At 34.5% G+C, this 18206-nt stretch overlaps 1 pseudogene; it reads right to left on the bottom strand.

The window, feature by feature from the left end:
* Positions 1–233: 233 nt before the first annotated feature.
* LOC132607652 (factor of DNA methylation 4-like) lies at positions 234–16505 on the bottom strand (annotated as a pseudogene).
* Positions 16506–18206: the final 1701 nt, after the last annotated feature.

The raw sequence follows: 18206 nt of genomic DNA, 5'->3' as shown, positions 1-18206 counted from the left end.
ATTGTACCGCCCGAGGTCTTTTCCCTTCAGACTATGACCCCTCACTGTAACGCCCGACTTTACGGCCAAACCGTGAGACACTCATTATACCGCCCGCCTATACCGCTAGACTGTGGGAACAATATCCTTACCTTTTCCGGTCCTTATATCATTTCGCATTCTCAAGTAAACATAGCTCATTCAAATGATCATATATATAAATAACTGGAAAACATGAGCAATAACGCATAAAGTTCCATGACAACAACAACTTGAATTTCCTAGAATGAATGTAACTCATCGAGCAGTTTCATATGCTAACTCTTGGAATCGAATAGACTGGTTTTCAGAAACAGATTCTATGGTTTTCAGAAACAGATTCTAATTTCTTGGAAAGACATACTATGCAATTCAAAAAGATAAACATAACCATGAAAGTTAACGCCTCTCCGCTTTACTCGCCTTCAACTTCTGGAGAACATTTGTTATTCCTTCTTTAAGGGTAGCTGTCTTTCCTAGTTTATAATGCCACAACTCCGTTGTTATGCATCTACTATTACTGGGACCTTCATTCATCTCCATCAAAGCAGTAGTTACCAATTCACAAGCTGCTTCTCCAAACTCATTCTTCAATATGTTCAGCCTTTCGTCATTATCATCAATGATGATTTCCTACCAAGACACAAGAAATAATTAGTTTATAAGTGTTTTGATTCAAGACACTATACGTCTATAATGCATTACCTCGGAACCATTTTCGCTGGTGACATCTTTAAAGGGATACCAATTGGGATCCTTAAGATGATGTTCCCAGATTGAGCGCAACTGAACAGCTTTCAGGTCTGCATCTTTTCCAAGGAATCTTCTCTTGGTTATCTGCTGAAACTTTTTAGTATCAAGTTCTCCCATTCTCTTGACGCCGATTAAAGCTCGAGAAGATAACTGCTTCATTCCCTAAAAGCCATCAAAATCATGTTTCATTTGTCAAATTTTCACCATGTAAGAATAACTTTCCCAAATAATCAGACTTTGAAAGATGGACATTTATGACTGCATAAATCTTCATGATTTGAAGCCTGTTTGCTAAGTCCTTACAACTTAAAGTGCATAAATATATAGACTTGAATGTTGAACAACATAGAATACGGTAGAAGCTCAGTTGATGTGCAGATTTTAGGAAATTCGTAATAGGTTGAGAACGAAACCTAAACATATACATACAACTTTCTCAGGTCAAAATGAATTGAAGGTGCTTTATTCTGCTTCTAATCATTCATGATGTTCTTACTCCATTGATGGAAAAATAAGAACTTCAGTATTATTCAAAATTAGCTCAGGCTATTGTAGAACTGTAAATAGTTGTACTTACATCGATCAACGCCTTCCTGGCATATTTTAACTCGACATTTGCCTTTTGCTCTTTAACAACTAGAGCTTGATTCAAAGCTTCAAGGTCTCCTAGTTCTTCTTTTTTCTCATTTAGGCTCTCTTCGAGCTCGTCTAATTTTTTCTTCATATCGTGGCCTTCTCCCTCTCCCATGTGTTCCTTTACTTGCATAGCCCCTGTGAGACATTCTATCTCCAACTCTAGCGCTTGCTTTAAGTCAAGTTTCTTTTGCCTCTCCATGTTCTCCTGACGGATAGTTTCTTTCAATTTCTGCAAGTTAAATTCTCTAGATGTCAGAGACTAATTACATAAGTTGAGTGAAAACACAGAATGACCATACAAACCTTCTGTTCTTCCACCAAACGTAAGAGACGTTCATCAACCCTCTTTTGCTCCATTGCTACTCTCTCATTCTTAAACACATAAAAGAGAAATTTTATAGTCAAACACTTCCTGGAAAAAGAGCAGGCCAAGCGAATTTCTCTTATATTCCTAAACTAAGTGATGACAGTCGACATCAGCAGAGCTTAACTGAGAACATAATTAAAGTTGGACGCTGAGTAAATACTAGGTTCTTGTAGTTTCATTTTGGAATAGTATATTTGCACGGAAGAAGTTTCCAGATGTGTGTCACATATTTATGGAAACGGGTGTGATGGAGAAAAATCAATAACAGCTCCCCTTTGTATTCGAAAGTATATGCTTTCATCTTATGTGGAATGAAGCTTGCTTGCACTGACCGTACAATCTTAGTTCCACAAACTAAAACATCTTATTTTTATAACACAGTTTTTTTTGCTAACAGGTTAAAGTCAATCAATTAAACAGCAATTCACATGGAGAAGCAAAACTCTGTTAATCAAGTTGGATTTTCTACCATTTGCTTCAACAAATGAAGCTCTTGTCTCTGATTATCATTGAAGGCCTCCCTTTCCACCAACTCCATTTCACGCAACTCAAGTTCTTTCTTTCGTAATTCTAAATACAATTAACTTTTCTCTTGATCCTTCAACACCTTTTCCAGTTGATCACGAGCATTCTTCGCCATGCTTTGTAGGTCTGTCGTAGATAGCACGTGCTTGTTATAATTGTAATAAGACGAGACATGGAAAGCCAAAGTGTGAGAAAATATGTACCTTCGTTATAATCGTGGATCATTGCATCACTTTGCATCATCACATTGTTCAGGCACATGGAAGTTTCACTGCATTTGCTCTCTATCTCCTCGAGGCTCCTACACTTGGCCTCGACTGTGTTAACCAGATTAGAGATAAGCGCACCAGTTTTGCGCTTCTCTTCTGCCTCAATATATGAGATGGATTTCAGATCTCCAGTTTTTTGCAGATAATCACCAATTATACCTTCTGAGTTGAAATTATCAGCCTTTGCAACCCAACCATATAACCTATCTCCCTTATCTTGTGAAACTAAATAGTCCTTCTTCCCTTGATGTTGCGATTCAAAGCTCTTCTGAAACTTAACTGCATTAGCAAAACCATTCCAATCATTTCCAAATTCGACCACGGCTTTCCCTGAATGACCCTCATAATTCCACAAAGGGTGTACCCTCACTGGATTAAACCCTTTCTTTTTCAAATCATCCTTGAGCAATGAGCCACTCCTTCCCATGTAACGCTGACCGTCGAACTCAATGGGAAGATTTGCTACAATTCCCATCCAAGGAAATGCATATTTCTCATCAACATCATTCCCATCATGTCTTGGCTGTAATTCAGTTCCCATCTTTCCTCAGAAAATCATTGTTCAAGTACTTTGTAAGACCTAAATGCTTCGACTTATCGTTCACTTTCCTGTGTTGTGAGCCTTTGCTCACTCCTGAAGAATGTTGGACAAGATCCTGGAAGCTGTAGGCCTGTTTCTTCTTTCCAAAACAGAATGGACATTGGTAAACTTTACCAGAAATCGTTTCTTTCCCATAACCCTCCTTTAATCTTTGATACCATGTATCAGCATATTCTTCCATCTCTCACTAATATCAGTTTCCTCTTCGGAAAAAAACCTAAGCCAGCAAAATTGGATAATCTTCAAAAATAAGTTTCAAAAACTGAAATCTCTAATGTTCTGCTGCTCACAAATACAGGTGAACAATTACTTCCTGTAACTTCAAGAAAACATAGAAGTGTCATTCCTTAAAACTTGTTGGAAATATTGGTGATAAGACGTGAATGTGATCATAACAGTGAAAAATGTAGACCCTATGTCACGACCCAATTTAGGATCATGATCGCTATGGGGTAGGATTCCCAAAGCAATCCTTAACGGGAATTTACAGAAAATCGGCTAGAGTTTCCCCTGTTTTTATGACTATCCAAAACTATCCTGTCTCAAAATCAACAACAGAAATATCCAATCTCAACCAAACTAAATGCAATCATCCTCAATCAACCCGTTTTCAACGTAATAATACTAAAACATCTCTGAAATACGGGAAAAACGTCTAATACTAGTCACCAGTCTATAATAAATAAAGAATACTTATGGAATAAATCAAATGACTGTGGAGCAACTCTAAGAGTTCAAAAGAAAAGACCATAACAAATAATAGACTCTTCGCCCACGCGGACAAGTGCGGGGCTCACCAAGAACTCTCAACTCGTGCTCTCTAGTTACCGTAATCCTCACCAATGTCACCTGCGGTCTCTGTAAAAAAAATAGCGAGGAGTGAGACGCTTGCTCAGTAAGTAATAACACTTAGTCCCAACCGTTTTTATTGGGGGACAAGTCAGAAAACATGCTTATATAATATTCATAAAATATCACAAAATAAATGCCCTTTTTGCAAAAACAGTAGCAATAATCAATCTTGTCGGTTTTCATGTAAGCAAAAATCATTTAACAATTCAGTAATAAACTCTGTAAACAATGTCATATCAACTCTTATATCTGGGAGGTTTCTAAGAAAGGATCATGTAATCTATATCATATGGACCCCTTCGTAAAAGGAGTCAAATAAACTGTAGGTCCCTACTCGAGGGAAAAACTGTGCATGTATGCTAGTTCTACCTTCCCACTAGCGAGGACTATAACTGTAATCTGTAAATACAAGGTGCACCAGGTCTAACGAACCCGCCGTTAGCTACGGGATCCTTCAAAGTCTCCTCCCATTAATACTTTTCTTTGTAAACAGTAAATACTCATATGAAAGCATTTTCAAAACAATACAGGGCATTTCAATTCTTATCAAATCATGTAATTTCATTTCAGAAACGGTAATCATATCTCAAGTAACAATAAAACATGTCTAGTAACAGTGAGAACATTTTAAATAACGGTAACCATCTCATGTAACAGTAAAACATATCTAGTAACGGTGAAAACATTTAGAATAACCAGTAAACATCTCAAGTAAACTGTTCGGTACCATATCAAGTAAAGGACTTGTCCCACATGCAATTTCAAAACATCAGTGTCACATTTTATCTTCAAAATCATGTATAAACCATGAAGGTTATGAAAATACAAATTGTGGTAAGATTACTACTCACAGTACTCGTGTCGAAATACCAAACCGGTCACCACGCAGATCTGTAGGACTTCTTCAACTACCTATGTTATCACAAAATTAATTCATATATCACCTTCATAAGCTTCCAATATATCAGTGCAATCCTATTAATTAATCGTCAACCCCATATGCCTATGTCATGAAATTTTGACCGGTGATTCCTTATAAATCCACGTAGGAGTATCTTGATGATATGAAAGGTGGATCATGATCCACATTTATTCTTAAATTGATACTCCAATCTCTAAATGGTAGAAAAAGTTGACTTATTAAAAATATCTTGTGCTACTTTACTGCTAGTAGTACTTCTCCCCTTAATGTGATGACTTATCACTTATTTTTGTAGCAAATTCATGGCTGCACTACACCGAGAAGGAAAAATTATACTCCCTTTTTCTATTACTCAACTAATAAATTAATGATAGGCTAGGTGTTGGTACAGGAAGGAAATATGACTTACTTGTTCTTCTTCTTCCGTAATTTTCCTTCAGTGAAAAAGGTGTTTTCCTTTGTTTTGTTGGTTTCACTGTTGGTGGCTACTGATAATGTAAAATACTCCCTTCCCTAATCCCCATTAAGTTCTCGTCCTTGTCCTTTTCTTTTGGGCTTTGGCTCATTTTCCTTTATTTTATTTATTTATCCTCTTTTTGGTCTTTGTAAGAAATATGCTTGTTTTCTATATTTTTGTTTTTCTTTTCTAATCACCAAAATACCCATTATTAAATATGGGATATTACACCCTAAACACCCGTTGTTTTTTCCTTGAAAAAAATAATTTTTACATGTTATTATACAATACCATATAATCAAACCAAACAATAAAAATGTTATTAAATCATAACAAATGATACAGTCCATCCAAATATTGTATTCATTACAGTACAATATAATACCATACTATACAATACCATACTATACATTATGAAACCATGGGTAACGACCATCCAAACAGAGGCTAAACAACGACAAATATCTGATTGTGACCCATTTACAGATTACATATAAAGAACCATACAATGATACAAATGAAAATTTAGAGCACAAACACTCATTCTGGAAGTGACTCAGAATGAAAATGGAAGAATCAAATACCTTTCTTTTGCCTAGAAAATCAGAGAGTAACTAGTGCCTGTTGTAGGGTAAAAACAGGTTTTGAAATACACCCATAGACGGACACATAACAACTAAAATCTGAATGAGACCCATGTACAGATTACAGATATAGAACCACACAATGATACAAATCAAAATTTAAAGCTCAAACACCCATTCTTCTTTGGCTGGAAAGACATATTGCGGTATAATATCTTGATATTATTTGATATTATTTGGTAGCATATTTGTAGGGAGATAATTACCATATATTAGTTAGTTTCCTTGTTTCACTAATTACCATATATTGGTTAGTTTCCTTGTTTCACTAATTATCATATATTAGTTAGTTTCCTTGTTTCACTAGGATCTTAGTTTCCTTGTTTCACTAAGGTTCAAGATTGTATCCTATATATATTCTTTCTTGGTGAATGAATGGAACAAGTCAAGATTGTATAGTTTCTACAGATACCTATAAAAATAAACAGGGACTAAAAACTAGTGTTCGAAATATGTCAATAAACAACAATGAGAGTCTGAATAACCATAGAAGATAAAATCTAGAGCACAAACACCCATATTTTTGCCTGAAAAACACAGTAAAATCCAAGAAAAGAGGAAAGAGAGCATTATCGGTGGAAAAAAATGCTTAAATAAACGGCACACCCATAGATGGACGAAATATACGTAAGCAAACAAAAATAAAAATCTGAATATGACCCATGTACAGATTACAGATGCAAAGACAATAACACAAAGCAAAATGGAGAAATATAATTTACTTATCTCTTGGAAAGCAGAGAGTAACTAGCGAACTATTGTGGCTAGAAAACTTTGTTGAAATACACGCCTAGATGATGAAAACAGATGCACATAAACAACAAAATTAATCTGAATGTTATGTACAGATTACATATAAAGAGCCATGAAAAAAAGTAGACCCTGGAAAAACAGTTTTTACATAACCCATAAATGGACGACAATAGTTATAAAAATGTGAAATCTGAATATAGAGCCATGTACACAGTACATACTAGAGATGCACAGCCATAACACAAAGCAAAAATGGAGAAATACGTATATATGACTTACCAATGTTCTAACAACTGTTAAATAAAACAAAGAAAGAGAGTCTCGTAATAGGAGAAGAGAAGAAAAAATCCAAATGGCAGAGAATAAGTGAAGAGAGGGAATGAAAGACACACCATGCAAGAGTAGTGGAATGCAAAAAGGCTCTGTTTGTACGGTTGGAGTCTATAATTTCTGCTCAGATATTTCTACTTGTTATATGAAGGAATGTATTGCTTGTTTTGGCCTTTTCTGGATGGGTAAGGTTATTTCTCACCAGTATTTAATGTCACAATGACCAATCATGTATCTCTAACCTGTAAAGTAAAGTAGCTACTAGCTACTCCCTCCATTCCAAAATAAATTACTCCCTCCGTTCTATAATAAGTGTCACCTTAGCCAAAAAAATTATCTCATAATAAGTGGGGTCCGCAACTTTTTTAACCCAAAAAGTGTCAAAAGGCACCAAATACCCACTAAAAAAAAAGTAACCAAACTGCAAATTTACAGTTAAGTTCTACGCGCAATAGAGGTTTTTTTTTGTACAATTTTAAAGTTCTCAAATTCACGTTTTTCCATACTTTGGCCAAAGATTAGTCATGTTTCAAAACTCCGAAATATCAATAATTTATATAGAACTTAATATCTTTTTTTGCGGACAACAATGTCGGTTCATTACATCAAGTATACATAAACATTTGTATAGTTGTTTTAGGGGTTGTAAAGTGTCCCGAAGTAAATTTTGTTTGTTTGAATCTTGTTATCTTTAGGTTTAAGTGTTTTATTTTATAAGGTTTTCATTTAAGTGTCTTATTATTTAGTCAAGACATTACTTTATTTCGAATGTACAAATAAAAATATTATATTCAAAAATAATTCATCAAATACGAGAGGTTCAAAATAATTCAAAAATGCAATAACAAAATAATACCAATTTATTTAAAATCATGTCCCTCCATCAAGGTTCGATCCCGAGTGGTTGAGGTAAAAAGTAGTCAAATAGCTAGACCACCAAGCCAAGTTGGCATTTAAGCAAGATGTAGACACTTTTTAATTTTTATAGTGTTCACTAATGCTATTTATCTTGTTTTCTCAAATTGAATTTCCAAAACATTGAAATTGACATTCATAACTTCATCACCACGGGGTTTCCATCTTGAAATCTACTTTTTATCATCAGATTTTTACCAAGGAAGAATGAAAATTGCACACCAATTTGGGAGAAAATTCAAATTGAATGAGATAATGGGCGTTTTTTGGAAAATCGGCCTGCTAGATCTCGCAAAAATACCCAAAATCAAAAAAAAAAAAAAACGCGTAAAATGGACAACCGAGCGCAAAGTTATGACTGTTTAAAGTTTCATCAATTTACAACTAGTTTTTCTCCCTCTACTCCTTAAAACATAAAATAAAATTGGCTTGACTAAAAAAAACTAAGTTAAAACTTAATAAAATAAAACAATTATAAAGTGAAACACTTAAATCTAACGATAACAAGTCACCAAACAAAACTTACTTCGGAGTACTTTACAACTCCTAAAACGACGAATTAAACGTCTAAAAGCCTACATTATTGTTCGCAGAAAAAAATATCAGTTAAAATATTGATATTCCGAAAATGCCGTGGTAATTAAGTTTTGAATGTCAATCTCAATATTGGAAATTCAATTTGAGAAAACAAGATAAATAGCTTGTATACTATAAAACATAAAACGTAAAAAGTGAACACTATAAAACATAAAAAGTGTATGTATATTGCTTAAACCTAAAGATAACAAGATTCAATCAAACAAAACTCAATACGGGCACTTTACAACCCCTAAAACGACGATCCAAACGTTTAGGTATACTTGATGTAATGAGCCGCCATTATTGGCCGCAAAAAAAAAATATCAAGTTCTATATAAAATATTGATATTTCGGAGTTTTGAAACATGACTAATTTGGTCAAAGTATGAAAAAAACGTAAATTTGAGAACTTTAAAATTGTACCAAAAAAAAAAAACTCAAGTTAACTATAAATTTGCAGTTTGGTCCTATTGCGCACTAATTTAGTGCGCAAAAGGTAGTTTGTTTGTTTTTTTTTTTTTTTTTTGTGGGGTATTTTGGTGCCTTTTGACACTTTTTAGGTTAAAAAAGTTGCGGACTCTAATAAGTATCATCTTAGGAAACTAATGCATAAATTGACTAGTTTTTCCAACTCTACCCTTAGATAAAAACTGACAAGCTAAAGTAACATCTAAATAATGATTGGAAAAGCCACATAGTAACTTGGTATTGTTGGATTGTCAATGTCAAAAGGTTTACTACTTGTGCATGCTTTAATCAAGAGGAAAAAATAATTTATTTTTATTATATAGGGATAGTTTAGTAAACTTCATATTGCATTATTGGTTTCTTAATATATGTATTTTTTTGCTAAGATGACACTTATTATGAGACGTATGAAGTAATTTTTGGAATGTCATACATCCCTTAAGAAAGTTAATTAATGTAATTAATCAAAAGGTGATTTATCAATATTACCTTTACACTTTTCCCAATTTTTTCTTAAAACTAGAGATAGTCAAGGTTGGGTGTTGAAAAATCCATCAGGGTCTAGGGAGAACGGATAACTTTGAGAAAAAATTTACTTTGTCAAATTTATTTATTCTGGACCATAGAGAAATTGTTAGCAATTAATTTGTAGTTGAGGACATGTTAACAATGCGGATAAGAATTCAGTAAATAAAATCAAATGTCAAGATTTCTTCCCAGCTAACTAAAATGTCAGTTAAAAAGAAAACTAAAATATCAGTTGACCGGTTGAAGAAAGACAATTGTTGTTTCCGATAAAATCCTAATCAACTACTCCCACCGTCTTAAATTATGTGTCGTGGTTACTAAAAGAAGTTATCTCAAATTATTTGTCGGTTTAGAAGTTAACTAAATTATTTGTTCTTCATTTTACCCTTAGTAGAATTTTGTCATACATGGAGATGACACATAAATAGAATAGACATTTTATAGAGAGAGAACCTGAAACTAAATACATGAACGAATTACCCATGAACTTGTGAGCCAAATTCCATAAGTAATTTCCCATTTTGACTTCAATTAATAGGTCAAATCTTAAAATTATCCAATTTAAAATTTAGGTCAAAATCCCCCAAATTTAAGCATGCAAAACTCAAGATTTAGCGGTCAATATCATGTTAAATTCGAGCATAATCATTATAGACCGTTAGATAATCATTAATTTAAGGGTTTATGTTGATACACTTCTTTGATTCGATACTCCCGAGCTCCTCCTTCCCAAAATGAAAATGTTTTAAATCTGATTTCGTCACTATTCATTGTATATTAGGTGTCATTGCAACCGCAAAATATACATCGCAATTGTGGAACACTTTGGGCTTGGTCCCTTTTCACTATTGTGACTAGGGCAACGCACTTGTGAATCAACTTCCCGCATTTGCGATAATTCATTCGCATATGTGGCTACACCAGACTAAACAAAATTTATAATAATTACATAGCTCAATATATGGTGAAACACCCCCAAGTCCTCGAGTTTTCACTGCGACCATCCCTATAACTTTTAAATAAGTGGACAAATTTACCCAAAGCATTAGAAAATCAAATATAAATCATACTTTAGTAAAATTAGGGCCAGATTGTTATGTTAAGCTACTCATGAATTTGAATAGCTACAACTTGAAACATCATCTTTGCAAGGGCGGCTCAATGGAATTTGTGGCCTAAAGCCGAATTGCAATCAGAGGTCTCAAGTATATTCAGTTAAACTAGATTTTGCGTGCATCACACATGCATCTTGTGCGCCGCACGTAAAGCTTATGTCAATTTGTAAAAACATTTCAAATCACATATATATTGTTGTTAAATATGTGTGTGAGGTGTACATAAAAAGTAAAATGAAATTAGTCCAAGCTCAAAATGGTGAAGGATGGTCCTATTTCAGCAAATTTGATAGTTAAACTCAACTTTATTGGATATTGTTTAAACTTGGAAGGGTTGTTTCTTGGACTATTTTTCTAAGCACAGGAGACTACCACTATGAACTAATTTCTAGCTTAATTCAAGATTTTTTAAAGAGAAAAAAGATCTATAAACCTAACTTTACCTTTAGTAACTAATGAAAAATGCGCCCCCAAAATGTTGATATCACTACCTTAAGGATTTATGCTGATATCACTTCTTTGATTCGACACTCTCCACATCATTCTTCTCAAAATGAAAATATTTTAAATATGATTTCCTCACTATTCATTTTATATTAGGTGTCGTCCTAATTGCGGAAAAACCATCGCAATTGCACAAATAACATCACAATGTTGGGCACATGCATGTGTAGTGCACAGGGCTCATGGGAACCTAGTAGCATTCAAAACTCAAGATTTAGTGGTCAAGATCATGCTAAATTCGAGGATAATCATCGTAGGGAGATAGAGAGTCATTACTTTAAGGATTTAGGTTGATATCAATTCTTTCATTCGACACTCCCCAGCTCCTCCTTCCCAAAATGAAAATATTTTAAATATGATTTCGTCACTGTTCATTTTATATTAGGTGTCGTCCTAATTGCGGAAAATCAATCGCAATTGCACTAACAACATCACAACGTTAGGCATATGCACGTGCAGGGCACGGGCACCAACTAGCTAATATATAGATAAGTACCGATCAACAGCGGATCTATCGCATATCGTGTGGGCTCATGGGAACCAGTAGCATTCAAAACTTAAGGTTTAGTGGTCAAAATCATGCCAAATTCGAGCATAATCGTCATAGGGCGTTAGAGAATCATTACCTTAATGATTTATGCTAATATCGCTTCTTTGATTCAACATTTCCCAGCTCCTCCTTCCCAAAATGAAAGTGTTTTAAATATGGTTTTATCACTGTTCATTTTTTATTAGGTGTCGTCCTAATTGCGGAAAAACTAGTGCAATTGCACAAACAACATCACAATGTTGGGCATATGTACGTGCAGTGCACGGGCACCAAGCATCGAATATATACATAAGTATCACTCAATGGAGGATCTAGCACATATCGTGCGGGCTCATGAAACCTAGTAGCTTTGAAAACTCAAGATTTAGCGGTCAAAATCATGGTAAATTCGAGCATAATCATTACCTTAAGGATTTATGTTGATATCCCCTCTTTGATTCGACACTCCCCAGCTCCTCCTTCCCAAAATAAAAATATTTTGAATTTGATTTTGTTATTGTTCAATTTATATTAGGTGTCGTCCCAATTGCGGAGAAACCATCGCAATTGCACGAACAACATCACAATGTTGGGAATATGCACGTGCAGTGCACGAGCACCAACCATCTAATATATACATAACTACCGTTCATTGGCGGATCTAACACATACCGTGCGGGCTAATAGGAACCCAATAGCATTCAAAACTCAAGATTTAGTGGTCAAAATCATGCTAAATTCGAGCATAATCATCATAGGGCATTAGAGAATCATTACCTTAAGGATTTATGTTGATATCACCTCTTTGATTCGACACTCCCCAACTCCTCCTTCCCAAAATAAAAATATTTTGAATTTGATTTCGTTATTGTTCATTTTATATTAGGTGTCGTCCCAATTGCGGAGAAACCATCACAATTGCACGAACAACATCACAAGGTTGGGAATATGCACGTGCAGTGCACAAGTACCAACCATCTAATATATACATAAGTACTGTTCATTGGCGGATAGCACATATTGTGCGGGCTCATGGGAACCCAATAGCATTCAAAACTCAAGACTTAGTGGTCAAAATCATGCTAAATTCGAGCATAATCATCATAGGGCATTAGAGAATCATTACTTTACGAATTTATGTTTATATCATTTATTTGATTTGACACTCCCCAGCTCCTCCTTCCCAAAATTAAAATATTTTGAATATGATTTCATCGCTATTCATTTTATATTAGGTGTCATCGTAATTGTGGAATATGCATCGCAATTGCACAAATAACATTACAATGTTGGGCATGTGAAGGTGCAGTGTACATGCACCAATCATCTAGTAGATTTATAAGTACCGAATAACGGCAGATCTAGCACATATCGTGCGGGCTCATGGGAACCCAGTAACATTCAAAACTCAAGATGTCAAAATCATGCAAATTCTATCATAATCATCATAGGGCATTAGAGAATCATTACCTTAAGGATCTATATCGATATCACTTCTTTGATTCTACACTCCAAGCTTCTCCTTCCCAAAATGAAAATATTTTGAATTTGATTTCTTCACTGTTCATTTTATATTAGGTGTTGCCCTAATGCAGAAAAACCGTCGCAATTGCACGAATAGCATCACTATGTTGGGCATATGCACATGCAGTGCACGAGCACCAACCATCTAATATACACATAATTATCATTCAACGGCTGATCTAGCACATATCGTGTAGGCTCATAGGAACCAGTAGCATTCAAAACTCAAGATTTAGTGGTCAAAATCATGCTAAATTTGAGCATAGTCATCATAAGGCTTTAGAGAATCATTTTCAGGATTTACGTTGATATCATTTCTTTGATTCGACACTCCCCAGCTCCTCCTTCCCTAAATTAAAATATTTTGAATCTGATTTCGTCACTGTTCATTTTATATCAGGTGTCATCACAATTGCAAAAAAAAAAAAAAAAAAAAACATCGCAATTGCACAAATAACATCACAATGTTGGGCATATGCACGTGCAGTACGTGCACGGGCACCCACCATCTAGTATATTTATAAGTGCGGATCTAGCACATATTGTGCGGGCTCATGGGGACCCAGTAACTTTATTAGGGACCTATATATATATATATTAAGAAATCGACTAAATTTCTATACATATTTTATTGTAAACCAAGTTATTATTATATATTATCTTGAGATTGTTGTAGGAGCTCATAAATTTTAAATCCGGAATTCGCCTCTGCCACCAATCAAATCTAAGGGGTTATGTTCAACCGACTCTACATATAAATTGATCATTCGACTATAAAGTCGTGAAACAAAAAATTGGAGTATCAAAATGGCCAGATTAGATCGAGATTTGATAAGTCAAACTGGTTGAATAAAAATAGACATTATGACCCAACTCATCAAAGCTTGGCATGTTAATTAAATATGTGAGTAATGGGTTATTGCTCAATTCATCCCAATTCAAGATCATTTCTCAAACAATTTCTAGTTACAATTTTGTCCGGAAAAAGAAAATGGATTTCAGTATGAATTAACTTGTGTGCATTAGTGTACAATTTTTCGTATATAGATGAGTTTAATATGACCTACACTAACATATAACAGGCTATAACAATCCTAATTTGACAATCAAATAAAAGTATATTCCAAATAACCTATTCCAATACAATAGATCTTTGTGGTCCGGCCCTTCCCCGGACCCCGCGCATTAGGGGTGTCAATGGGACGGTTCGGCCGGTTATTTTTAAAAAAATATACCATCCCAATTTTTCGGGTATTTTACAATGTGTAATCAAAATTAGATTTTTCAAAACCATCCCAATCATATCGGTTTCTTCTCGGTACCGGTACAATTCTGTTAATTTTAGGTAATTTTACTTTTAAAGTGTCACCTTAAAATATACCACTATTAGAATATGTCTTTATTATTCAAAGAATCAACTCAAGCAAGTGCATAGAGAGGAAAACTCCTTTGGTTGTTCTATTTCTTCTACTGAAATGTTAACTATCAATTAGCACCACAACAATAATGGCAAACAAACAATTTGCACAGCCCTGACTTTGGGACTAGAATAGCTTTTAGTGAACTACTTATTTCTGGTACTGCTATATAATTTTGACTCTTAAATATATCATATAAGTTAATTCAATCAATTAAAGGCCCAAAGTCCAGTGACCTAAATTCTTTTTTTTTATATTCGAAACATAATTTATAAAATATATTTACGTGCTAAATTTAACATATTTTTTAATACATATAAAATATATTCCATACATGTAAGGCTATTCGGTTCGGTTCGGGGGTTTTATTATTACATAAAAAGACCACCCTAATTGTTCGGGACAGTTATAAGCTTAAATAAAATCCACGGTTTTGTTGAAAAAATCCAATAAATCGGTTCGGTACGGATAGGTTCGGCCGGTTCGGTCGGTTTTTCATATTTTTTTGACACTCCTACCGCGCATAGCGGAAGCTTAGTGCACCGGGCTGTTTTTTTTTTTTTTTTTTTTTTTTAAGTTTTATGCAAGAACGAATATGTAAAAAATATCTATACCATCAAATCACTTACGCAGGGTTAGGTTCACAATCAATGGTTTTAGTTACTTCAACTTGGTTTTGGTCACCAATATTGCGGGTGCAGGTGATATTACGAGGGTTATGGTGAAGGGTTTAAGGACTAGCTGGATCATATCATATTGAGCCATAACTGGGGTCAGAACTGGCAAACGAACTCCGTTTTGTTTGGTCAGTCATTGTCATTCAGAGTCATAGCTAGCAACTGGCACAAATCCACCTCGTGGAACATAGCCCGCTCCCATTGAGAATTTGGTCAAACATTTGTTGGAAAGAACTTGCTTTAGGATAAAAAGGAAAAAGAAGACCTAACTAATAATTAATGTCACTCTAGGACTCTTTAAGTGTCCGTAGGTTGTTAATATCTCATTTTAATTTTTGTAGAATATTAAACCAAATCATTTAGAATAAGGAGAATCACTAATTTTGTAAAGAAAATCAATAATTCATACCATTTGTGACAAATTTTATGGAGTGTGACGGTTTCTATTATTATTATTACACTCTGAGATATTCTAAATAAAGTATCATCTACGTGTTTTATTTTAATCAAAATGTTTATATTATGGAATGATGATATTTTGAGTGGGGTTTTCATTCAGATTTTTGGCAATTGTTGGTTATTTTAATATAAAGTATTTAATATATAACAATGATGTAGTTACTTTTTTTTATGATTTTAAAAATACTGTTCACACTGGACAAAATAATCATTTAATTACTTATTTAATATTTAAAACTTTAAAATCAACTAAAATTTTGGTTCAAGTCCTAATATTTAGGACTATTAATTAAAGTTTTGTATAATAGAACTGCAGTTGTGTCCACTTAGAATTGTGGTAGATCACGCCGCTGAAAAAAATCTTAATTTGCCATAGAATCTATATATATGTCCTTTATTAAAAAAAGGAAAAAGTATTCAAAACACACTCAAACTATGGCTAAAATTGTCATAACACGCCTCAACTTTGCGAGGGTCCTATGACCCCCCTGGACTTATTTTTTGTGTATTATTTACGCTTTCAACTGGACAAAGTCACTCAAACGACATCGAGTGTATGCACGCGCTCATAAAGTTAAAACCAGACGGGTAATTTTCATTATTTTGCTCTCCAAAATTTGAAATCCAGAATTCTCACTCACCTTCCACTCGGTTTCTACCATTTTAATCACTCAAATAGCATTTTATTCTGCAAATCAGTGTGAATCATAGTTAAACTAAGTTTAGGTGGTAACATCGCGGTGGGTTTTGACCCGAAATCGTCGATTTATCTTGAAGGTAGTGTCAAGCTTTTAGTGAACTGAAAAAATACTAGGTTAGTCGTGTTCTTTGTCAGTATTGTACGCGTAAAGTTTATTTTTTTCTATATTATATAGGATTTGTGACATTGTCGTATGAATTTCTAGGGTTTGTTAAAAAATTATGGGTTTTTCCTAGTTTAAATTGGGGTTATTTGGGGTTAAGAGATGTGTAAGCTTATGTCGTGTAGTATTACTGTTGTAAGTGCGTCCAATTTATTTTCACCCCAAAATGTGATTTTGGGGTCTGTTTGGCCTTGTATTGTCAGAAGTCTGAATTTAATTGTTGTTATTTGATGTGTGTGTGGGGTTGTGATTGTTGTTGACCATATATTGTCATTGTATATGTGTGGTACTGATTGTTTGTACTATTATTGAATTGTAATTTCAGGTATGAGTGGGTTTGTGTTAGTAACATTGAGATGGTATCATGGTGGGGTTTTGGATGTCAGTAGTGGGCAACCAAAGTATGAGGGTGGACAAATAACAGAGTTTTTGGATATTGATGTGGATAGGATGTCCTTTTTTTAACTAAGGGATTATATTAAAGAACTAGGGTATACTACAAGTTGTTCATTTTGTGTTAGGAGACCTAATAGTGACAGTGTTGTAGAAATCCAAACTGATAGGGACATTATGGAATTTTCTCAAAGTTTTGAAAATGGGGATACTATTGAAATCTATGTCTGTCACATGGTTGATAATTTAGATAATGTAGATGGTCCCATTGCTTTTCTGGAATACACTAGCCCCAATGAGGAATCTTTGGGTGCTTTTAATGAAGAAAGGGATGGGGGTATCCAAGAAGGGGATGGGTTTGATTTTAATAAAGAACCAGCAACTACTAAAACTGCAGCACCTGCTGAACCAGTAGCTGCTGAAACTGCTGCTTCTGAAAACCCATTAAGTAGTGAATTTCCTATTCTTGAATCTGACCAGTCCACTGTTGATAGTTCTGAGTCTGACCAAGCTGAACTATTTAATGAACATGATGCTGAACATGAAAGTGATGATGTTCATGAAGAGTGCATAAATTTGAGGGCTGAAAGGAGGTCATATTAGAGGAGGAAAAGAAGAGAAAGGATACCAAATGACCCTGGAGAAATTCCTGTTGGTGAAGTTGGTCCAGATCTGGGCTTTGATGAAACTGCTACTCCTGACACAAGCTTGAAAGGTAAGGTTGCTGGGGATGAGCCAGTGTATGTCAGTTCTGATGCATATAGTGTTGAATCAGATACAGATGATGAGTCAGGGTCTAGGAGGGCTAGGAGAATGATAATTTTTGACAAAACTGTTGAAAAAGTGATGTGGGAGTTGGGGATGGTTTTTGAGGATGTAAATGAGTTTAGGGATGCTGTTACAAAATATGCACTTCAAAGGGGTGTGCAGTTAGAGAAATTTGTCAATGAGCCCAAAAAGGTTAGGGTGAGGTGTAGGGATGGCTGCCCATGGCTGCTATATGCAAGTCTTGACAAAAAGACTAATGATTTCATGATCAAAACCTACAATCCTAAACATAGGTGTGTCAAGACTACTAGAAATTACATGTGCAATGCTAAGTTCTTG

This window comes from Lycium barbarum, chromosome 8 (genome assembly GCF_019175385.1).
Source record: "Lycium barbarum isolate Lr01 chromosome 8, ASM1917538v2, whole genome shotgun sequence".
NCBI lineage: Eukaryota > Viridiplantae > Streptophyta > Magnoliopsida > Solanales > Solanaceae > Lycium > Lycium barbarum.
This window is presented reverse-complemented; position numbering and strand designations above follow the sequence as displayed.